The sequence below is a fragment of the Oryx dammah genome, unplaced genomic scaffold (assembly GCF_014754425.2).
Source record: "Oryx dammah isolate SB20612 unplaced genomic scaffold, SCBI_Odam_1.1 HiC_scaffold_3, whole genome shotgun sequence".
Taxonomy (NCBI): domain Eukaryota; kingdom Metazoa; phylum Chordata; class Mammalia; order Artiodactyla; family Bovidae; genus Oryx; species Oryx dammah.
The window spans coordinates 97939249-97964976 of record NW_024070187.1 but is presented as its reverse complement, the minus strand read 5'-3'; the positions used below and the strand labels follow the sequence as shown (position 1 = coordinate 97964976).

The 25728-nt window shown below is 40.2% G+C and overlaps 1 long non-coding RNA gene across 1 annotated transcript in view; it reads left to right on the top strand.

The window, feature by feature from the left end:
- LOC120861528 overlaps positions 1–25728 on the top strand; it is a 279664-nt gene that overhangs the window by 27069 nt on the left and 226867 nt on the right. The gene's annotated exons all lie outside the window — the stretch shown is intronic.

The following is a 25728-nucleotide window of genomic DNA, read 5'->3' as shown; positions in this document are numbered from 1 at the left end:
TATTTGTAGACATTAACATCCCAGATGCTGCTGCTGTTTGTCCATTATGACAGTGTTTGTCCTGAATAATGTATAAATAGCTCTTTCTGGACAGTTGCATGTCACTAAATCAATACAATTTGCTGCCTTCTGTTACATTAAGTCGGCCTGGGCCGGCTGGAGAAAATTAACCTTTTGTTTCCCTCCCCTCCCCCTTTCTCAAAGGGCCTTCAGAATTAGAAATGAGCAAAGGATCAAAGGGGCCTGGGGTGGGATTGAAGGGGGACAGCGGGGAGAGAGGGAGGGAGCGGGGACAGGTATGAAAGAAGCTGCAAACAGCTAAGGGAGGACGTGTCAGGTACTGAAACACTGAAGAACGAACTGCAAGTGATGGTGGGAGAAAACGGTGAACTTTGATGAAGATTACTTTGAAATTGCTCCAGATGTGGACCTGGACCAAGCATCCCATTTGGTGGTCCTTGGTCTCAGACTTCTTTTTTTTTTAATTAATTTTTATTGAGGGGATATTGGAGTATAGTTGCTTTCCAGTGTTGTGTTAGTTTCTACTGAGCAGCAAAGTGAATCAGCTATACATATGACCATATCCCCTCTTCTTTGGATTTGCTCCCCATTTAGGTCACCACAGAGCACTGAGTTAAGTTCCTTGAGCTATGTAGTAGATTCTTACTAGTCAATTATTAATATTTGATGTGTATGTGTATGGATGTCAATCCCAATCTCCCAATTCATCTCATCCCCTGCCTTCTTCCCTTGGTGTCCATACGTTTGTTCCATGTGTCTGTGTCTCTGTTGCTGTTTTGCAAATGATATCATCTGTACCATTTTTCTGATAGGTTAATATACGATATTTGGTTTTCTCCTTCTGACTTACTTCACTCTGTACGACAGTCAGACGTCTTCATTTTAAATGATGCTTTCTTTGAGATGGTGCCTTGATACAGATAGAGAATTGTAGGCATGGAGGAAGGGAGTTCACCTTAAGGGAGAATGATGACTGCATGAATCAGTTGGCTGAGACACCCTTGCTCAGAATATCACATTTATATGGGAAGCATTCAGGATACTGCATAATAACAACAACTTAGATTTTTGCAATTTATGGCTGAACAAAGGCTTTACACACAGAGATAATTTCATTTGATTTCCACAACCCTAACAGGAAGGCATAAGGATTCCCACTCCAAAGGTGAGAAAGTGGAGGCTAAATGCCTTGTCCCAGGGGACATCACGGCCACTCTGTCCCCCAGCTCTTGGCTCTGAGTGGCGTCTTTGCATCATCCCACAGCTGACCCTCTGAAACACCGAACCTCTGAGTATTCAGGAAGCCCTCCTAGCAAGTATCTTTTATATTTTGTTTGAGGGCATCCACAGGTGCATGGACACACGACATCCCCTCCCCCACATGCATTCTTTCCTATATAAAACATAGAAACTGGTGGGTTTTAATATGGAGTTAGTCAAAGACTGTAAAAGTGTGCAAATAAAATTCAATTTCTAAATACGATGAGTTCCCCTCTGAAGATTAGATAAGAGGCTGACAAAATTTTCCTCTAAAGAGTCCAAATAGTAACTATTTTATATTCTATGTGCCACTCCATCTCTGATATCACTGCTTTATTCCTCCATCATGGAACAAAAGCAGCCACAGGCAATGAATAGACTGATGGGCATGGAAGAGGTGGCAGGCTGGATTTGGCCTTTGGTCTGTAGTTTGCGGACCCTTGGATTAGAGAACATTAAAAACAAAACAGTTAAAAAAAATTTTTGACCTCACTGTACAGCATGTGGGATCTTAGTTCCCTGACCAGGGATTAAATCCGCACCCCTTGTATTGGAAACGTGAAATCTTAACCACTGAACCGCCAGGAAATTTCTCTAAAATTTTTTTAATCTGAATAATTTTACTTGACTTGTGCATTTTACCTTTGTCCCCTTCATATGATTACACTCGCTCCCAGTCACTGCTTTGTTTTTCTTAATATCATCTCAGAAGAATACAGATATCTGCCTTCATACACACTCCATAAAGAGTCCTGCAAATAGAAGCAAAATGGACAAAATAGATGAGAAAGTTTTATATTCTCCTTGCCTTTGCTTGATTTCTGTTTAGTTCACTCTGAATCCTCTTGGGAATATGGGCCAGAATTCAGTTTCATTGCTACATTATTGGCTGTTTTTTTGTTTATGTTTTGGTTTTGTTTTAGCACAAGAGTAGGCTGAGGGGAGAGGGACACCAGGCAGTTACAAGGGTGAGGGCCTACGCTTTGAAACCTCCTGCCCAAAATTTGTGTTAATGCATTTCAGCCAAGAAAATACATCACTGTGTATTTAAAACAGGCAGGTCTGTTTTAAAATGGGCTTTAGATCAGTGAACCACTAGAATGTTGTGCTGGGGTGGAGGGCCATCTTTAAGATGGCCTAAGGACAATGGCATAATGGGGTTTCAGGTTAGAAATGAAAGTCAGGTAAGGAAACAAGTTCAGATCAAAGACATGGATAGGAATGCTCTTTGATGTGCTTCTCAGGCTTACGCCACATAACAAATGACATCAGAGCCTTGCTACAAATGTGATCTTCATTTTCCAGAGCCTGCCAGGCAGACCTTTTTAGAGGCCCGCAGCTGGCATGCAGTGGTGGAGGCAGGAAACTATTTTAGATGAGCACTTCAGTTAACAGTGGAGAAGAAAAATATTGTCCGAAGTTGGTCTTCACAGCAAAAATCAGGTAAGAGGCCAGAAGAATGGCAGAATAGTAAACTGTGGAAGCCTCCCTTTGATGAAATTAAGCAGAGCACCCTGGAGGTGCATGGATCATACAGCATTTGAGGGGTCTTTGCGGAAGAACTCAAAACACTCTTCACTTTTTCTTTTTGCTTAGCTGTTTATCTTGTGTTGTAGTCTTTTACTGCTATGCTGAAATATGACTTTTCTTGCCTCCTTCTTATTTCCATAAAAGTATATGTGAGATAAACTATTTTGAAAACAAGCCTACTCATGGCATTATAAGGTTTACTTGGGAAAGGATTCGGGGTCAACTTCTTATATTAGCTTCTTCCTAGGGAATCTTGGATTTTGTGTATCTTTTGAATGTGAGTTATTGGGTTTCTTTGGAGTGAACCCTTTAACATCTCAGAAGTTATTATTTAAGTCCTTGGCTTTGTAGCTTCTATGTTTCTCAGACTTTCAAAAATGGTTAAGGATCAGTCAAACTGACAACCCTAGTAATTCCATTACTACTTGGAATATGAGATTTTAAATGCAAAGTTAACATGTCAATAGAGGCAGATGTTAATCCCAGGCATAATAGTCTGTTCTCTAGAAACATGCAGGGCTTCTCCAATGGAATCAGCATTTACAGTAAAAAAAGGGAAGAACTATAGGATGAGAAGCAGAACATAAACTATTATTTCTGGAAAGTAATTTTTTGGGGAGTGCCCCTTTAAAGCTTCAGGGCCAGTGTCACTGAAGAGGGCTCAGATTAGCTGATCTGGTTGATTGGGCCTTAATCCATCACTGCTTGAGTCCCCTCAAATGCATTATCACCTGGGATTTGTCTGGCTACATATGATTTCACACATCTGTCATCTAAGTCACAGATCCAAATGCAAAGTCCAGCACTGGAAAACATCACAGGCATTTGTGAAAATCCTTGGAGGAACTTGGGACCATAAATCAATGGATGGATTACAGTTCAACAGTATGACCTTCTCATTTATGATGAAAAGACGGTGTCCACATGAATGCTTAGGTATTATGGTGATGAAGCTACAAAGAGGCGTTTGAGAGTAAATCTGGTTCTTCCTCAGGCCAGTCTCTGAGTACTATCTCCATGACAAGAACCTTTTGCTTTTGTTTTTTAATTGAAATCTTTATTGAGATAACTGTCGATTCACGAGCAGTTATAAGAAATAATGTAGAGAGATTCCATGTACCTCTTACCCAGCTTTCTCACTGGGGGCATTTTGCAGAAGTGTAGTGTTATATCTGCCTTCCCTAGTTGGTAAAGAGTCTACTTGCAATACCGGAGACCTTGGTTTGATTTCTGAGTTGGGAAGATCCACTGGAGAAGGAAATGGCAACCCACTCCAGTATTCTTGCCTGGAGAACTCCATGGACAGAGGAGCCTGGTGGGCTATTGTCCATGGGGTCACAAAGAGCTGGACATGACTGAGTGACTGACTTTCTTATTTTTTTTTCTTTCTTTCTAGTGCAATGTCACGACTAGGATATTGATATTGATACAATCTACCAACTAGATTGACACAAATCCACCAATGAAGACAAGTCTTTTAAATTAAGATCAACCTGAAAAAAAGTAAGTCATTTGAAATTTCCTGGAAACTAGCTTTATGAATGAGCCAGACAAGTTCATTCTTTCCTTTTTAGATGGAATAATAGTAGTAGTAATAGAATGAGAAGGAAATCCAAAAAAAGAGGGAGTATATATGTATACATATAGCTGACTCACTTTGCTGTATGCCGTCTATGGGGTCGCACAGAGTTGGATACGACTGAAGCGACTTAACAGCTACAGCCACAGAAACGAATACAACATTGTAAAGCGACTATACTCCAATAAAAATTAATTAAAATGCAGTTGTAGTAATGGTAGTTGCAAAAATATTTCTCCAATGTTTGCTCTGTATTCTTCATATATATTACCTCAGTAAACTGAGTCTCAGCGAGATGAATTGCATGCCCAATGTCCACAGCTATGCCTTCAATGCAGAGAGCTGGGATGTGAACCTCAGTCTTCCTACTTGAACTTTGTGCCTCACCACAGTGTAAGGGAAGTCTACATCGAGCTTTCATTTCAGAAGCAAAGTGATAGGCTCAGAATATTAAAAATATGTCCCATAAAGTGAGAGGCTCACCAAGTCAAATATTCGTTTTTTTGGCTTTAAGCTTTGCAGAAAACATCTATAGGAAGAGAGTCACTGAGGGTGCTTTCAGCTATGACCAGCTCTCCCACTCACCCACTGAGTATGCCTAGCATTGACATGCCATAATTGCTGATATGGGCTAAAAGCCAGCGGGCCTGGAGTGAGGAAGCATGTTCTTAGGAATAAACGCCTTGGATGGTATAGTGAGCTTTACAAATTCCCAAGGAGATCATATTTGATGACCATGTAGGAAAGCAAAACAAAAAAGGAAAACAAAGCAACACAAAATAAGAACTACCCATTTCACAAGCCTGGAGTTGTTACATTGCAGGCATTAGTCTGGCATCACCCTGATGGCAGAGTCTAAAAGTAATGTTCATTTGGCTACTGGAAAGAGGAACTTTATGAAGTTTAAAATGTCTTCATTTTAATGTTTAGCTAACTTCCTTGGAAATGGGAAGATTTGTCCCTTCCATACTCCCCATAATTGGGCATTTATAATTTTTTTTCTGATTGAGATTGAAGTTAGACTGAGGAAGCTTTCACTGTCTGATGTTGTCATAGAAGGAAAACTTTGTAAATCTTCATTCTTTCATTTCTTGAAAATAACTTCCCATGAGAATCTGTTTATATAGTCAATGCAAATTTCTCTGAATGTTATTTCTCTTCTCAAATTGAAATACAAGCATAAAATAATACTTGAAAATGATACACTTTCCTTTGATTTTGCCATTTAGAGGTTTTTTATTTAATTGAAATAATCAACATTTATTGAGCCTTTATTAGGCTCATAGACCCATGCTACCTGTTTGGTTGGCCTGATCTTACTTTTGTTTCTCACAAAAGCGATGATGTACTATATTATCATCCCATGTTAAAGATGAAGAAACTGAGGCACTAACAGGATATGTAGCTTGTGCAAGGCTATTTCCCTAATTAGTGGCATAGTATTTGAACTCAAATCTGGCTGACTTCAAATTCCTTTCTCTTAATCACCTTCTTTTGCCTTAATCTGAGAAAACTAATATCTCTGAAAAGTATTAATGTTGAAAGCAATTGAAGCCCTCACGGATATTATACAGCTGAGAGAAGCTGTGAATATCACTTCTTATCTTTATTTTACTAATAGATAAATCAAGATAGGAGATCATAGCTATATCAATTGATGTTAAAAGCCTGTGTCAATCTGGTCATATAATCAAGTCATGTTCATTGTTTTGTATCAAACAGAAAGAAATGTTGATTAAACCAGCTTTCCACTATTCAGTTGGTTATTGTGACATAAAATGAACTCAACTTAAAAAATTATTGTATTGAAGTATAGTTGGTTTGCAATGTTGTATTAATTTCTGCTGTAGAGCATAGTGATTCAATTTCCCTGGTGACTCAGTGGTAAAGAATCTGCCTGCTTGAGATTGATCCCTGGGTTGGGAAGATCCCCTAGAGAAGGAAATGGCAACCCACTCCAATATTCTTGCCTGGGAAACGCCATGGACAGAGGAGGCTGACAGGCTACAGTCCATGGGGTTGCAAGAGTCAGATACAACTAGCAATTATACGTATTCTTTTAAAATGAATTCAACTTTAGACGAAGCATCAAGATCAAAAATGCATTGTAAAACTGACAATTCAGACTGTTTTGAATTTCCACCCTATGCAATGTAAATGAAAAACAATTTTCTTCCCTTTACCCCTTTATTTAATTCAGAGGCTACACAATGTCAAATAGTTGTACAATTTTGTTTTGATTGAATTGAGTATAGAGACAGCAAAATTCTGTTTAACTCTTGAGGACTGCAAGATTTCCTTTGGACCTGGGCAAACATCTCTGTTTTCTCTCTGGTTATCTTTGGAGTAGTTATGCTTGATCACATAATAAGTTCTCTAACTCTGTATGCTTTTGTCAGCTCCAATGTCTTTGAGTCTCTTGCCATAGAACTAAAAGGCTGAGCAAACTGGAGGTGTTCTCCTGTGTAGAGATAGATCAGTTCTAGAATCAGTTCTCACATTCTACTTCTCTGGGAAAGGCTGTGAGAATCCTACACACTCATGATAAAGTAAAATCAGATCAACTCCTCCCCCGTGCATCCCCCCTCTCTCCCAGAACATCACTGTTATTGGGACTGATTTAAAAGACAGAGTACATGTATCTCCGTGTTTAGATCTTGCGTTGACCTGACAGTGCCCGCATCTATGAAAAGCATTGTTTGACCTAGACACTGAGGCGGTTTGATATACAGGCTATTGACAGGGAATCAACTTGAAAGCCCCAACACGCCTTTTCCGGAGTCACTTTTCATATTGCAACTGCAATTCACACATATTTGCCCTGCGGCACCATCAGGCATTATGAGAAAGCCAGGAAACCTGGAACTCAGACATTATGGAAAAATAAAAGGAAGTTATTTTATGTTGTTCAATAATGTTATATCATTATCTTTTTGATGGGCTAATTCATATACTCTACAGAAGATTGTTTATGAATTAATGGCTTGGGGTTGCAAATTTAACTTAAAAAATATGTAACTTTAGTTGATGGATTCAATTTGCAATTCAAATGAGAATTTTGTGCTTTTGCCCAGAGTCTTTAAGTCAATAGGCTTAAATAAGTAAGCAAAAACTTTTCCAATCATTTTAATAACTTTCTCTTGGCTATAATACTCCAAGTCATAATGACCGGAAGTGACATCAGCAATATAATTATACTTTTCTATTAGTCAAAGATATTCTTTTTAGCTAAAATGTGCCATCCATATTTATCATTCTGATGCCCTTTTCATAATGTAAAATATTTCCAGGGAAGTTTTTTGTTCAGTTTTTTTTCATCTTCAATCCTATTTATTTCTATTTTTCACAAATAAAATTTTAGATTGAACCTATTTGTTTACTTTATGATGAAATCATGTTTTTTTTTTTGTTTTTACAAAAGACTATGAAGGTACATATCAGGGGAAAATGCAGGATTAGACTCAGGAAAAGACAGATCATCAAATTTTAGTTATCACTGTGTTGAGGAAATTGGGATAACTTAAGCTGGTTTTTCAACTTATAAATATTTGGAACATAAAACAAAATCATGAAATATCTATTCCAACTATTCATGCCCAGAGCCTCATGGTAGACTCAAGACCAGGACTCCTGCAATCAGCTGCATGTTACATTATTTAAAAACTCATGTCATAGTGTATAGGATGTTAGGACTGGAAGGAGACATGTATTTCAAACTTCGCCCACTAGAGACAAGTAAATGTTGGTCCAGAAAAGTTAAATTAGTAGCCTGAAGTGTACAGCTTGTAACCGAACTAAGCTCACATTCCCTATTTTCACGGATGGCTTGCCCTTGGGATGTTGACCTGTTTATGGGCCTTGGCTTTGCCCCTTAAATCTGTTCATCATTCATCTAGCACCTAATAGGTAACATGTTATGTGCCAAGCTCCAGAATACAGAGCAGACAAAATCCATGACTTCACTAAGTTAATATTCAAAGGGAAGGGAGATAGAAAACAAATAAAAAATAAAATAATTTTGAATAGTGGTTAGCATTTTGAAGGAAAAAATAAAGTAGGGTAAGATATTAGAAGGTGATAGGCTGAACGGAGGCACCATTTTGGTAGGATGGTGGGAGAAAGCTACACTTGATCAGATGTCATTTGATTAAAACCTGAAGAAGGCAGGGACAAGAGCTACCCCCTATCCTAGTATTCAGGGGGATGGTGCTCTAAGCAGAGCAAACAAAGGCAAAGGCCCTGAGGCGGGGTGTGCTCAGCCACTGCTTCTCTAGAACCTGTTTTTGTACAGACTGGTTTGGTTTCTATGTGGCCACTGTGTTACCTGCAAACTAGTGGTTTCCTGGGAGGAGCTAGAGCAGGACCAAATATTAGAGTCAGATCCAAAGCCCTTCATATTTAGTTATATGATGCTGGGCAGATGGGCGTGATTATGTGTTATCAGAAGAGAGAAGAAGAGAGAGAAAAATGCCTTTTGGAGTTGGATATCTCTTATGGCTACCAGTGATAAGAAATTCACCTGAAACTCTTTCCACTAGATAATATTAAACTTCAATACTGTGATAAGGGATCTTTATTTCATTAACTTGTTTTCAATTGATTCCAAAATAGCACCTTAGCTTTTTAAGGGTCCCTTGGGCCCATGAGGACCAGGGCACATTGATCACTATCTTTGTGCTTCTAATATCCAATGTGTACTTGAGAAGTAGGGGCAGGCTTCCTCCAGAGCCAAGCCTCCTCAAACAGGAGAGAACTTGGAGCTTGCCCCACTAGGACAGAAGAAGGGATTGAGATGAAGGAGAGAAAAGGTAGACTCCTAGTTAATCCAGAGGATTAAAAAAAATATTTTATCTAGTGACATCTAGAAAAAATGGAAATTAAGATATTGGGTGACTAGAGTTTAAAGAGAGTATCCTAATTTGTAATTCTTACTGAATGATAAATTTTAAAATATACTTTCAAATTATGCTATCTGAATCACGTTGCTTTGCTGAAGCCCTAACCCTCCAATGTGACTACCTGGAGACAGAGCTTTTGGAGGAGTGTGTTAAGTTTCACAGTCGTGTCCAACTCTACGGTACCATGGACTGTAGCCCTCCAGGCTCCCCTGTCCATGGAGTTCTCCAAGCAAGAATACTCGAGTGGGTTGCTATTTCCTTCTCCAAGGGATCTTCCCAACTTGGGGATCGAACCTGGGTCTCTTGCGTTGCAGGCAGATTCTGAGAGGCTCCTCAGAGTCCTACAGTCCATGGGGTCGCAAAGAGTCAGACACGACTGAGTGACTTCACTTTCACTTTTCACTTCCATACTGTTTGAGCCACCAGGGAAGCCCTTTTGGAGGCTTTCCAGGTAGCGCTAGTGATAAAGAACTTGCCTGCCAATGCAGGAGACGTAAGAGATGTGGGTTCAATCCCAGGGTCAGGAAGATCCTCTGGAGGAGGGGATGGAAACTCATTCCAGTATTCTCACCTAGAAAATTTCACGGATGGAGGAGCGTGGTGGGCTATAGTCCATGAGGTCACAAATAGTTGGACATGACTGAATAACTGAGCAGGCATGCAAAGTTAAATAAAGTCATAAGAGTGGGGCCTTAGTCTAATAGGACTGTGGCCTTATTAAAAAAAAAAAAAAGGAGGGGAGATCTCTCTCTCTGTGTCATGTGAGGCCACAGAGAGAAGGTGGCTGTTTGCAAGTCAGGAAGAGGGCTCTCCCTAGAACAAACCCTGCAGGCACCCTGATTTAGAATTTCCAGGCTCCAGAACTGTAAGGAATAAATTTCTGTTGTTTAAAACACTAAGTCCATCCCTAATTCCCTAATTATCCAGGAAATGTCCACACTACTATATTTAAAAAAAATAGCCAAGAAGGACCTACACAGGGAACTCTGCTCAATGTTATGTGGCAGCCTGGATGGGAGGGGAGTTTGGGGGAAAGTGGATACAGTATATGTATGGCTGGGTCGCTTTGCTGTTCACCTGAAACTATCACAACATTGTTAATCAGTTACACCCAATACAAAATAAAAAGTTTAAAAAAAGCACACCAAATCTATGGTGTTTTGTTATGGCAGCCCAAGCAAACTAAGGCAGATTAGTATCTGGATACCTAACTTATCATGCAAATTGATTTTCATATCAAAGGCTGAGCTATTCCAATCTGGATCCCAAGGGACTCTTGGTAGTTTGGCAATTTAGGGATACCTTTCCAAATGTCTTCCCTGGTGGCTCAGACGGTAAAGCGTCTGTCTACAATACAGGAGACCTGGGTTCGATCCGTGGGTCGGGAAGATCCCTTGGAGACGGAAATGGCAATCCATTCCAGTACTATTGCCTGGAAAATCCCATGGACAGAGGAGCCTGGTAGGCTACAGTCCATGGGGTCGCAAAGAGTCAGAGACGACTGAGCAACTTCACTCTGTGTCTTCATATCCACAAAATAAATCACGTTTGGAGACAGAAGCTAAGGATTTGGCTAGGCTCTGCTCTGCCATGTTAGTTTCTCATTAGCTTCACCCACCTCTGTCACTAACCAGCTGTACAAACTCAGGTAAGCCACTTAACCTCTCTGTTTTATAGTTCTCCCATGCCTGGTGGCTCAGAGGTAAAGAATTGGCCTGCAGTGCAGTAGACCCATATTTGATCCCTGGGTTGAGCTGATCCTGGAAAAGAGAATGGCTACCGTCTCCAGTATTATCACCTGGGGAACTCCATGGATAGAGAAGTCTGGCAAGCTACAGTGCATGGGGTCACAAGGTGCCAAACATGACTGAGCAACTAACAATTTCTTTCATCTTACAAGGACAAGATGCCATTGGGTCTGTGAAAGTACTGAAAATTCTGAAGGTTTAAATAAAACAAAAACAACTTTGTTCACTTAACAAGCATTCTCTTCATTGCTGATGAAGGACCTCTGAGTTTGAAGTCAGGGCTTCTGAGCTGTTCAGAGGTGGTAACAACCAGCATTTTGCATGACTCTTTGAGACATTCCCATTCTCATTCCACTGATTCCGTAAGACGGAACCTTGACAAGGACATTTCAGAGGCCTTGGGAAAAGACGTTCCCTCATGCAGCAGAGGTGGTTGGAACACGCTTCTAGCTGTCTTGTCCCTGTGCTGTGTGCAGGTTAGAGCCTCCTGTGAGGTCAGGCAGCAAGCCTCGCCAGGCATCCGAGGCCAGCCACCCCTCCATCATTGTCAATAAGCGAGATGGAGAGACCTGTACATCATTTCATTTACTATTGCAATGATTACATAGCTCATTGCCTTCCCATTGTTTCAGTGATAGATTTAATTAACTTCCAATTAATCATAGAGGGTGATATTTAATGCTCAGCCCAGCACTGAGCACAGTGTCACAGACCAAAGAATATATTCTGAAGGCTTCAGTAATCAAGAGGTCATGGAAGATAGATGCTCTTCACTGAAGGAGAGGGAAGATAAATCTGTGTGTCCAGACCACTCTGGCTAACTGTTTTAGGATAATTGTTTTGCATCCAAATGATAACTTTCCATAAGGCCCAACCATGCACAGCACAGGAGAGATAGATGGAAGGAGAGAGAGATAATAGGGTTACAATATGGAGAATTCACTTGGCTGTAATTCCCATCTGATGCCAACCAGACCGAGCTCACCAGGGAATTCTGCTTGGATCTGCAAGAGCGCAAGCGCTATAGATGGTCTAACTTAGAACCTTATGCTGAAGAGACATTCAATAAATCTTTGTCCTGTGAATGAGAAAGGAGGCCCAGAGATTTTGGTTAGATTGGCTTTTTGTTTTCAGGAATAATGTGGCATACTGATGTTTTGCTTATAATGTGATTCCAGGTATTTTTGTCTTCTGTTTCTTGCTTATCTGAACAACGAAAAGGCAAGGTCCCTGGATCTAGCAGTAACTCACAATGCTGAGTCCTCAAAGCAATGTGATCCCTGTGACAGAAGATCCGTGAGCTATATGCCCAGGAAACTAAAATGTTTTTAATGAAGTAGATCGGAATCTCTGAGGAAAAGATTCTAATAGTTTCCTGAACATTCTTTTAGAAGCTCTGTTTTGACTCAGAACACAAAAACATACTTGAGGAAATCAATTATACTTCTTGTATTTACATTGACATTCAGGTAATGGTCTGATAACAAGTAATAATACATATTATAGCCTTTTATTTAATCTCTCTTTATTCATGTATTCATAAGTATGTGCTAAGCATTTTTAATTTAATAAAATTTATGTATTATTTCAAACAATGTCCAGAACAATGAAATCTCAGGATAAAAGAAAGAAATCAAACCAAAATGTAAAGTTGTTGTTGACAAAACTTGACTAGGAGTGATACCAAAATTTTGGGGAAACATGTGGTTGTTTTTGACGTGTGTATTTCTTTTGGAGAAAGTGCCCATAGTTTTATAAGTGGTTTTGCAACCTTGAAAAGTTAAGAACCTAAGTACTGCAACATTTAACCCCAAAGAGGTATAGTATATCTGTGCCAATTGATATGAAATAAGGACCTACTAACCAATTTCATGGACTTACACAATCCCTCTTCTCAGAAAAGTAAGATGTGGCATTATGTCTGGCATCTGTAACAACTTTAGATAAATTATTTTTGCAGTTAGCTCTTCAGAATAAGATTTAAGTTTAGGTTACACATAAAACAGTCCTTGGAAATGCTGTCTACTTTAAGTCCCAGGAGAGCAGCAGTTGACAAATAGCATGCTTAGTGGATAAATATGCTTGTGTTTTTTTTTTTTTTGTATTTTTTTGGTCACATCACATGGCATGTGGGGTCTTAGTTCCCCAACCAGGGATTGAACCTATGCCCCCTTCAGCAGAAGCACGGATTCTTAACCACTGGACCACCAGGGAAGTTCCCGAATATGCTTATGGTTGTTATGAGAGTGTGTGTGTGTGTGTGTGTGTGTGCGTGCGTGTGTGCTGGTGTGTGTGCGTGCGTGTGTGCTGGTGTGTATGTGTGTGTGTTGGTGTATGTGTGAGCATGCACACCGCAGGACACAAAGCTCTAGAAATAACTTAACAGAGAGATTAAAGCCTGGGGCAGTCCATCTGGTCCACTTTACTACACCCACCGGGAGCCCAATGCAAAACAAGAAGCACATGCCTTGCTTTATGATGGAGATGCCCCCCTTCACTTTGCGGTGAACAAATTGGAGATGGAACAAGAATGAACTCTGGTATCATCTACCTGCCCTTCCAGTCAAGAGGTTGACATCTGAGCAGGGCCGTGAGATTACAGTCATGACCCAGTAGAAAAGAATGAGAGACATTTGCCACTCTTGTTTCAATTCTGGTCATAAAAATGCATTACGTTTGGCGTGAGTTTCTGTTCTTGTTGAAAGGGTCATCACAGGAAGGCAGAAGCAGGAGAAGCCCCCAGAGGATTCCCTGGGAAGGATCATAACAGGTGCCTGGTTTGCTCTCTTACCAGGGACTTGAATGATTTCCCCCTTTGATCTGGGGAGGCCACTAGAATATACTTATTTGGGCATAAAAATGAGGATTCCCTTTCAGGACTAGTTGAGCAAAGAGTCTATAGGATACAGGCTGTGTGAATATAATCCAACCATTTGAGTACCCAAGGGAAATAACAGCAGAAACGTATGCGTATCATGTGATTTATCAGGACAAAGAATACAATGTACCAAGTTGGTCTGGGCTTTCCAGGTAGCGCTAGTGATATAGAATCCACCTGCCAATGCTGGAGGCATAAGAGCCTTGGGTGCCATCTCTTGGTTGGGAAGATCCCCTGGAGGAGGGCATGGCAATCCTCTCCAGTATGCTTTCTTGGAAAATTCCCATGGACAGAGGAGCCTGGAGGGCTACAGTCCAGAGAGTTGCAGAGAGTTGGACACGACTGAATCGACTGCGTGCACACAAGTTGGTCTACTAGCTCCTAAGCTGTTTTCCAGGCACTTTTGTCAGGAGAGACACTGGCCAAAACCTTCTGCCCTGGCCAGGCAAGATAGTAGCCACTTGCACCCATTATCTTAACAACAGGAAGTCCTAAATAGGAACTCAAAGCTAACAAGATAATATAAACTGGAAGAATTCAGGAAAGGTCAAAAGGAAAGTGGAGATGCTAGTCCATTTGTCCTACTAACCTCCCAGAATCCTTCTTGCTGCAATCTGTCTTAGCCAAGTGATGTGTGTGCCACCAGGAAGGATCCTGAGTCAGAATGACCAGCCAGAGACAACCCCAAAATTAATCCCATCAGCATCAAACCTGAGACTTTGAGCCATATGGTAGAGACGTTCTCCTGGGTTCACGTACCTTCCTGCTCTCCAACCAGATGCCCTTTCTCAATAAATTCTCTTATTTTGTCAGTATGTGTGTCTCCTTGGACAAATCATTTCAGAGTTAGACAAGAGTCCACTCTCCTCCTCCTTGTGACACTTCTTTGCTCCCTTAGGAACCAGTACTTCCTGATGCCCTGCGTCTCTACACACTTCTCATATAGACCTTAGTGCAGATTCTCTCTCTTTAGATATTGCTTTTCTTAGATGCTTCGTGTTATCAAAACCATCCAGTTCTCCATCTCATTTCTTTTGGAAATATGCATTTTTTAAGAATTTCATGGATTCTGATCACTTAATCCCTACGGAGATACATATGTGTGCTAATGGTTTGATATCTCTTAACATATTTACATTTGGCAGTTTTTTGAGAGAAACCCTGTCTTTATTCGAAGGAATAAATTTATGGTAGTAAAACTCAGTTTGTCTCAAGTTTGGAAGTGGGATAGGGGAAGAATGTAGAAACTAAATCATATTGGATATGCAACTGTGTAGTTTATTATACATGGATCCAGTTTTTAACTAGTGATCAAGGAGGAATAATTCTCTCTAAAACTCCCCATTTACATTTGTCTCTAAATAAAAATAGGGATTTTCAAGGCACTCATCCTGCAATCACTTTCATAGGCTCTTAATAACGTGGAGTTCCTTGATATTGAGTTAATTCAAAACAAGTTTAATGTTTGCTGTGTCACAGACCTGGTGGTTGGTGCTGGAATACAAAGGCACAATCTCTGAATTCAGGTTAGTGTTGGAGACGGACAAGCAAGCGGACAATTTTAATACAAGTGATACACCCTGGGATGGAGTCACTGTAGAGAGACACCTAACCTGTATAAGGAAACAGGGAAGGGTTCCTGGGAGAAGCCATGCTTTATTGGAAACTGGAGGAATTAGAAGGTGTGGGAAAAAAGTCTGCCATTAGGGTTTAGGCTAAGATCGAATAATAGACTTCAAAATACAGTGGCTTAAACAGGGTAAATGCAGATATCTTTCATGAAAACCTAGAGATAAGAGGCTTAGAGGGATGCAGCTATTTTTAGCAAGTGCTTTTTTCCTCTAGGTCCAAGAGAGATGCTTTGCTACAGAGTCTTCCTGCCAGCAGGAATAAAAGAGAACAGCAAGTTGGCAAGACTGTCAGGAGTTCTCTGTGGAGGATAGGAGTGTAAGAGGTGAGGGTGGAGTGACCACATATGCTCTGCTCAGAAATTTGGATTTTTCCATTGAGAGTGATGGGAAGCTTCACGCAGAGTAAGAACCCAATGAGATTTCAATTTTAGAACGTTTACTCTGCCTGAATAGTACTTTCATTATCAGTAACTTTCAAGGATTTCCCTGGTGGTTGCCTTCCAATGAGGGGGTGCAGGTTTGATCCCTGGTCAGGGAGTTAAGATCCCACATGCTTCAGGAACAACAACAACACAAAACCAATACAGTATTGTAAAGTAAAATAAAATAAAATAAGATAAAATATAAAAATAAATAAGTAAACAGAAGCAGAATTGTAGCAAATTCAATGAAGACTTAGAAAAAACAACTTTCATCATTTCACACAGCTGAACTTCTTCTACTCTGAGGGAGTAGGTGAATGTAGAGATGAGCTACAGATTGTAATTCAGTATTTTAATAACTCAGTAACTGAAACAGCATATTAAAAAAAGGATGTAAAAGCTGGCTTAGGAAAAGGTCAGATTGTTTCTGGAGATGTGTTTTTTTGAAATGCTCTAAAATTTTTTTTATGATCTTATATGGTCTTTTCTCTCTTGTTGACTCCTTTTTCCTTAAAATATATTCTGTGGGGAAAAGTCTAAATAAAACATTTTCAAGAATTGCATGACATGGGTTAACCTATGACTGATACATGTTAATGTTTGGTGGAATCCAACACAGTACTATAAAGCAATTATCCTTCAATTGAAAATAAATTAGTTAAAAAAAAAGAATTACAAGCTTAAGTGGAAAGCAGAATAAATGATGCCATGTGAACTGGGGTGGGGGGTGGCAGTGGCTAATGAAAATTCACAGGCCACTCCCCTCTGCTCTGCTTTGAGCCTTTCCCTAAGATTTACAGTAATACATTGTGTGTTTTAGTCATAACTCTAGAATACAGGTTTCTTTCTTCATTGTCTACAGTGAGTATCTTCCCTTTATGGAATAATTCATTGTTAACTATGGTATTTACATTTCACCATGCAGTAAATTTTATCTCTTATGTGAAATCCACTTTTTAAAACATTTAAGTTCAACAGATAGACTGAGGACAGAGCTAAAGAGGTTACTGTAGGTCAAGACATGTGGCAAACATGTTAGCAGTACTAAATTGCAATAATTGGAACTCAGAGAGAAAGGCCCATCCATTTCCGTAGTGCCATGTATCAGGTCTTTTCATCATCGGAGGTGGTTTCAGGCCATGCTGGTTAAAAATGAACGACTACTAAAATAAGATAAAAATCCAAAGATTGCAGGGTTTTTGGCAGTTTTTTGTGTTGCAAAATGTGGAGTGTTAGGGTTTTATTTGAAGGGGAGAATAGAGGCTATCCTTTGGAATATTAGACATGATACTAAGGTTTCAGGGGTTGAAACTCAAATGTGATTCTATGGATAGTATTTTTCATTCAACAGAGTCAGCAGTCATCACAAGTATGCATGCTTGGGGAAAAAATGGAGACATCACACAACATTGTCTCTTTCATGGAATTGTAGAAGATAGGCATTACCTCATAGAGTCATTTATTCTGTTTTCAATTATCTTAGATAGTCATAAAATTCACAGTGGAAAACTATGTTTAATGGTATGGAAAGAACATTATGTTTGACTTAGATGGGCCAAGAGAAGCCCCTTGGCTTTCTAGAAAGAAGGAATATAGATGATGCCATGGCCCAAACAAGTGAGTTTATTTCCAACAGCAACAGAATGTGATACTGAACTTGAAGTAAAGCATGTCCATTCTAGAAAATGTGTTCCTTCTCTGATGAACTGTTTCTGTCTCTGATCAAAAAATTAGAACAGTACATGCGAGGATCCAGATCGTGCTCCCAAGGAGTCCAGACAACAATTCAATCAGAAACAGGTAAGCGCTGAGTTGAGAGAGTACTGTCAATCACTGCTCAGTTAGATTGAATTGACAACGTCTTTCAGTATGGCTTTGCCTGGCAAACATTTGGAGTTCTAAGAGAAGGAAAAGCAAGTCTGTGTTCTCAATGTCCAATTCATTTTGGCCACTTGCCTAAGAACCCCTGGAGAATCCCAACTGGAATGAGACCCTGCATTACTATTAAGAAAGATAGACTTCAGCTCGATGTATCAGCAGTTCTGCATGGTTGCTTCTATCACCAATTTCTTTGATAAGAAACTTTATTTACCAAGTGCTGCACTTCCTTTCTCTTGCCTAACCTAAGGAAAAATTCAATCGGTTTCCAATTGCTTCTTTTTAACTGAATTTGTCCAAGAAAATACTTTTACCCTTCAGTGAGCAGGAGGAAGACAGCATTTGGGGATGAGAGATGGCAAGAGGAGGAAATTCCACAGGTGGAAATTAGATATGATCATTCCTGGGGTACACACCAGTCACTACCTACCAGGCTTCTGGGGTGACTCAGATGCCCTGTTGTGGCCCTGACATATAGAAAATGCATTCTTAGGAGAGCATTTATCTCCTGGGCTTTTGTACAATGTCAATATCACAACCCTGGAAGCCTCAACTACCTTATCAACAGGAAGTTTGAGCAAATCTTCCTGACTCCTCCTTCTGTTTCAATACTTCTGTCTCCATACAACCAAGCATTATTTTGACACTTGTATTAGTCTGATTAAACTGAAACCCAATTATAAATTGTTTTATAATTTTATGATTTTTTTTTCCTTCTGGTTTCTAACAATGCTATTTATCCCTTCCCAGATATTTAGTCAGATCTTCCTCAGTTGTTGAAAATGAGAGGATTGGATTGGGAGCCAGAATCCTGAGTGCCTTTGATGGAGCTGACCTGACTCTGCCACTAATCAGAGGTGTGATCCTGGGCAAGTCACTTATTCTTCCTGGTCTTTAAAACAAAGAAGTTGAACAGGATGTCTCTAATGTACCACGTGGCTCTATGGGCTTGACTGAACTGCTGCACACTGCCTCTCTCCAGGACTAGCCTTTAACTTCCACACCTGCTGTTGGCAATATCCTTTCTGTTTCCCAATTACTTCCGGTCCCTAGAAAGATTTCACCAAACTTATTTTGTTCTATTCATTAATTAACAATATAAATATATACGTTTAAATTAACAACTCCTCCAAAAACAGTGAACCATTAATAATAAAATTTTATAATCATCATAAAACCGTCTAAGGCATGGAAGATGGTGTAATAATTCACACCTAATTGCTTTCAACCTTGGGCCTACAAACACAGTAGTTGGGGAAATGAATTCAGATACTGTAATTCATGCCAGGTCATGTTTTATTGTTTAAGTCATTCCTGTTACTTAAAAAAAAAAAAAAATTTGGTGCTCAAATTCACAATGCCACAAACTACAAGGGAGTTTAGAGAAATTTCACATTTGCCTATTTTGTCAGCCCTTCCTATGGAAGATCCATCTTCGTCTTGGTGTTTTCTGTAGAATAGAGGTTATTTTACTTAGTAATGGAAACAGTTTACATCATGTAGACACTAATCTTAACTGTAAGGTTAGAGTATTGAGAAAATTCTTTGTTAACTTTAAAATGGGTACAAGGGTGACAAGCCCACAAAGTGAGCAAAAATAGCAACTAATAAACCAAGCAGTAGAATTAAGTCGTAATATTTAAGAGCACAAACTCTGGAGCTAGACTGCTGGGGTTGAAAACTCAGCTCTGCTACTTATTAGTTGTACTTGACCTTGAGTAAATTATATCACCTCTCCAAACTTCAGTTTCCTTGTCTGTGCACAGAGAAATACAAGTACCAGGCTGACATAAGGATTTGTTGTTGCTCAGTCACTAAGTCACATCCAAGAGTTTGTGTATCACAAACTCTCCGTCTCTCTTTCAGTCCCTCAGCTCTTAGGGCTCAATTAATTTGTATTTGCCTTATTCAACAGAATCCATTCTCAAGCAAAAGAGGCTCCTTTGCTTTTAATCTGGAATATAAGCCAGAGACCGGGATGAACAACCACACAAGAAAAACAACACAGTAATATCATTTAATGGGAAGATCAGAATTCTATGTCCAAGCCTTCGGCAGGAGGGCATTTAATTTCTCTGACTGTAATTTCCTCATCTGTAAAATAAAGAGATTGGATTAGATGACCTCTGATATCACTTACATTTAAATAGTCTGTATATTTCACTAGGCTCAGGAATCTCAAAGTGGATCTGTTGACAAGGGTGTCATGAGGTTTTCATGTTTGTGGAAATCCGACAGCTCTTTTTTATGTACTACTGACGTTTAATTATTTCAGGCATTAATTAATTTTTTGGAGCAATTATAATGTTGCATGCGCTCTATTAGTGGGAATATAACATATATTTTAAAAGATACATATTCCTGCTTTCAAAATAGGGTAATCATTCATTTTCCTTATGAAAAGATCCCTAAAATAATTTAGGGGGCAAACTAAATATACACACCATTAAGTTTATAGACAAAGGAGTTGTCTATATATGGTACTTGTTTATAATAATGTTTAGAGTTTCAGCATATGAATAATCTTAATGTAGAAATAGTATTTGATCCACTCTCATATTTTTTGAAATGTTATTGTCCAGACTCTTCAGAAGCATCTTTGCCATCTTCAGAGACATTTTCAGAATTATTCCCTGGTGGCTCAGATGGTAAAGAATCTGCCTGCAATGTAAGAAATCTGGGTTCAATCCCTGGGACAGGAAGATCCCCTGGAGAAGGGAATACTCCAGTATTCTTGCCCATTTTATGTTCTGGATTTTTGGTGTTGAGGCATGTGGGATCTTAGCTCCCCGACCAGGGATTGAACCTACACCCCCTGCATTGGAAGGTAAGGTCTTAACCACCAGATCACCAGGGAAGTTCATCTGGTAGTTTTTAAAAGGTTTTTTTTTTTTTTTTAGGTAACATCTAACATGCAGTCAGGACAATATCCCTCAAGTTCAGTTCAGTTCAGTTCAGTTGCTCAGTCGTATTCACCTCTTTGCAACCTCATGGACTGCAACCTGCCAGGCCTCCCTGTCCATCACCAACACCCAGAGTTTACCCAGACTCATATATATATATATATATATATGAGATATTTTTAAAAGATTTCTGAACAAGGTAGTTCTTCCTCTTTGAGAATTTTAGGAAAATTCTTCACCTATGTATGTGGGCATAGATGGAGCTTTGAGAAGGCATAGACTCCTCACTCTGTTTATGCTGGTGTGAGTGTAGAATGGATGATAACAGAGAAGTTATCTCTATATCCTTTATAAATCCTGACCTACACCACCACTGGTCACTGGGCATATTCCTCACGGTAATATCTGACATTGTAGTAACTCATCATGCAATTTGTCTAAGTAACTCATCATGCATCTGCATTCTCACAGATGATTTGAAGAAAATGATGTCCATATGAAGTTTATGATATATCTGTGTTGCTCAAAGCAGCATTTCAAAAAAGGCAACAAGTCGCCCATCAGAAATCAGAGGTTTAGGAAAAACTGCCAAGTGAGTAAAGTTGTGTGTGCAAGTCACTTTAGACATATCTGATTCCCTGTGACCCTGTTGACTATAGGCCACCAGGCTCCTCTGTTCATGGGATTCTCCAGGCAAGAATACTGGAGTGGGATGCCATTCTCTTCTCCAGAGGATCCTCCTGACTCAGGGATCGAATCCCCTGAATCAGCAAGCAGGTTCTTTAGCATTACAGGCACCTGGGAAGCCAAAGATACATTAAGTGGGATTACTGGAGTGGGTGGTCATGCCCTCCTCCAGAGGATCTTCCCAACTCAGAGATCAAACCCATAACTCTTATGTCTCCTGCATTGGGTAGGCAGGTTCTTTGCCACTAGAACCACCTGCGAAGTCCAAGTAAACTTGTAGCTATACACAACAAGAAATTCCAGGGAAAAAACCATTAAAGAACAGTAACGTGAGTTGTTAATAATCATTGTGGAGACTAGTCACACTGATTTCTCAACTTCTTTTTTTCAATCCGTTTTGAGAGGTTCATTTCTGTCAGAATGAGGGAGATATCCCCCAGGCAATGGGCTCTAATTGGTTGTGAATAAATCAATGCCCATCAGTTTCACAGGGAAAAACATTCTAATCAGATTGGTTATCAATGGATTAGATCCCTCTTCTGCAGGATCTCTATGACTCCTTTAGCTCTGGAAAGGGACTAAACATTTCGAGCCAAATTTTTTGGTTTTTGTCTAGAAGCACTGCAATACCTTATTGATTGAACAGAGATGAAAGTTTTCAGAAGAGACAGGTTCCCTGGATAGCTATTAAAAAGATAGCTGATTTCAACAAAAACCTTTCTAATTATACACATACTTCCTTATTAAACAGATTTCCTCAAGTAAATGAGTCTTTTGTTGGGTCAAGGTCACCATGTTATGGATATCAATTACCGTGACTCACTGGAATACAGTGGTATTGTGAACCATGGTGCTGGGCCCTCTTTATGAATGGCTGTTTCCAGCTGTCTCTTCTCACTGGAAGAACTTGTGGCAAAATCTTTCAATCCTCTTTTAATTTGTTATCTGCTGGAGATTATGATGACACCTTCATATGCCAGGGAAAATTCAATAATCAAGTTTTCAAAGCAGTAGTGGGGAAAAAGTTGTATCCCTATTCTGCCACTTACTATCTGAGTCATGCTGAGCTCATTTTTTACTTCTCCAAGCCTTGGATTCTGACCTAAAAAGCAGAATAATAATATTTACTCTTCAAGGTTATAGTGAAACTTAAATGAGATAAAAATAAGTTCTGATGTCAGTGCTGCACATATAGTATGGGTTCTATAAATGATCATTTCTAAGTAAATGTCCCAAACATTTCCTTTATCAACAATCATACGTGAACAGGCACTGTCCCCACTACCTTCCTGCTGAAGACGGTATTTTAGGTCGTTACTGTGTATAGAGCTTTGATCACAAGTTCTCTATGAGGCTTTGGGGAAAGGACGGTGAACAGACTGGTCTGATTTCTGCCCTTATGGAGCCTGGTGAGTTTAGTGTAGAAGACAGGAAACAAATAATTATCCAACAAATTATTTAATTCCAATTGTCTCAAAGTTATGAAGGGGAAGGGGAGTCGATATGTAAAATGGAAACCTGACTTGATATGGAAGATCAGGAGAAACTTCTCTGAGATATCACATCCAATAAGGGTATAGGAAGATAACTAAGAGTGAGCTGGAAACTGGACAACTGAGTATTTTAGGCTTTGCAGCTTGGAATTTTAAAGAGTTGGGGAACTGAGATAAGATGAGGGATTGGAGCAGAGCTGAGGCTGGTGAGGTGCATGGTTCAGGCCTTGGAGATGATGGCAAAGTTTTGGACTTCACTTTGAGAAAGACATCTTCCCTGATGGCTCAGATGGTAAAGAATCTGCCTAGGATGTGGGAAACCCAGGTTCCACCCCTGGGGTGGGAAGATCTACTGGGGAAGGGAGTGACTGTCCACTCCAGTCTTCTTGTTTGACATAGGACGACTAGATGGAGGAGCTTGGTAGGCTACAGTCCATGGGATCACAGAGAGTCAGACATGACTAAGTGACACTTTCACACTAAGAGAGATGGGGGCCATAACAGGGAATTAATTAAGCAAGGATGATAAACCAGAGGTTTACAACCCTTTCCCGAATCTTGAAATGTTTCCATACTGCTGGATAAATAGCGATACACTGAGCCTTCTACCACCTATAACTCCTTCTCAGACCCACTCCCCCTTCCAGGCCCCTCTACCCTTGGGGTTAAAGGAGAACTCCGGGGCCTTTCTAGCATTTGTTGTAATTGGTTGATGGCCAACATCATATAAATTGCTAATATGTTAAATAATATATCTAGTTTTAAGCAAGATTCCCATTTCCTCCAAATTTTCTCCATTATGAGTTTATAGTTGTGCTCAAAATTGCTAAAGAAGACTAAAAGTATTATAATTTAATGCAGTTAAAATATTTAAATGGTCTTAGTGCCATTTTTTTTCATCTTCTATTTCCTAATCCCTACTGTGAATTGAATTTAATACCTTATGTCTCTTCTGACTGATGTGCTTAGTCACAGTTGGGTCTGACTCTTTGTGACCCCATGGATTGTAGCCCACCAGGCTCCTCTGTCCATGGGGTTTTTCAGGCAAGAAATACTGGAGTGGGTTGCCATTTCCTTCTCTAGGAGATCTTTCCAACCCGGAGATAGAACCCAGATCTCCTGTGTCTTTTGCATTGCAGGCAGATTCTTTACCTGCTGAGCCACCGGGGAAGCCTAATGTCTCAAACTCAACCATTTCTTTCTATTACTACTGCTCTCATGCAGTCACCTCTCCCTGGATTGCTGTAATAACCCAGCAGCCCTCTGTCTGGGCTTCAGGCTTTTATTCTTTTCCTGGCCCAAACCACTTTCTACAGGGCTGTCAGTGTCCAGCTCAGCTCAGTTCAGTTGCTCAGTTGTGTCCAACTCTTTGTGACCCCATGGACTGCAGCATGCCATGCTTTCCTGTCCATCACCAACTCCAAAAGTTTACTCAACTCATGTTCATTGAGTCAGTGATTCCATTCAACCGTCTCATCTTCTGTCGTCCCCTTCTCCTGCCTTCAATCTTTCCCAGCATCACGGTCCTTTCCAGTGAGTCAGTTCTTTGCATTAGGTGGCCAAAGTTTTGGAGTTTCAGCTTCAGCATCAGCCCTTCCAATGAATATTCAGGACTGATTTCCTTTAGGATGGACTGGTTGGATCTCCTTGCAGTCCAAGGGACTCTCAAGAGTCTTCTCCAACACCACAGTTCGAAAGCATCAATTCTTTGGTGCTCAGCTTTCTTTATAGTCCAACTCTCACATCCATACATGACTACTGGAAAAACCCTAGCTTTGACTAGATGAACCTTTGTTGGCAAAGTAATGTCTCTGCTTTTCAATATGTTGTCTATGTTGGTCATAACTTTTCTTCCAAGGAGCAAGTGTCTTTTCATTTCATTGCTGCAGTCACCACCTGCAGCCCAAGGAAATAAAGTCTGTCACTGTTTTCATTGTTTCCTTATCTATTTGCCATGAAGTGATGGGACCAGATGCCATGATCTTAGTTTTCCCTGGTGGCTCAGATGGTAAACTATCTGCCTACAATGCAGGAGACCTGGGTTCTGTCCCTGCATTGGGAAGATCCCCTGGAGAAGGAAATGGCAACCCATTTCAGTACTCTTGCCTGGAAAATCTCATGGAAGGAGGAGTGTAGTAGGCTACAGTCCATGCGGTCGCTAAGAGTCAGACACAACTGAGCGACTTCACTTTTCACGTCCACTTTTTAAGCCAGCTTTTTCACTCTTCTCTTTCACTGTGTCCAGTTCAGTTCAGTCACTCAGTCGTGTCCAACTCTTTGCGACCCCATGAATCACAGCATGCGAGGCCTCCCTGTCCATCACCAACTCCCAGAGTTCACTCAGATTCACGTCCATCGAGTCCGTGATGCCATCCAGCCATCTCATCCTCTGTCATCCCCTTCTCCTCCTGCCCCCAATCCCTCCCACCATCAGAGTCTTTTCCAATGAGTCAACTCTTCACATGAGGTGGCCAGAGTACTGGAGTTTCAGCTTTAGCATCATTCCTTCCAAAGAAATCCCAGGGCTGATCTCCTTCAGAATGGACTGGTTGGATCTCCTTGCAGTCCAAGGGACTCTCAAGAGTCTTCTCCAATACCACAGTTCAAAAGCATCAATTCTTCGGTGCTCAGCCTTCTTCACAGTCCAACTCGCATCCATACATGACCACAGGAAAAACCATAGCCTTGACTAGACGGACCTTAGTCAGCAAAGTAATGTTTCTGCTTTTGAATATGCTATCTAGGTTGATCATAACTTTTCTTCCAAGGAGGAAGCGTCTTTTAATCTCATGGCTGCAGT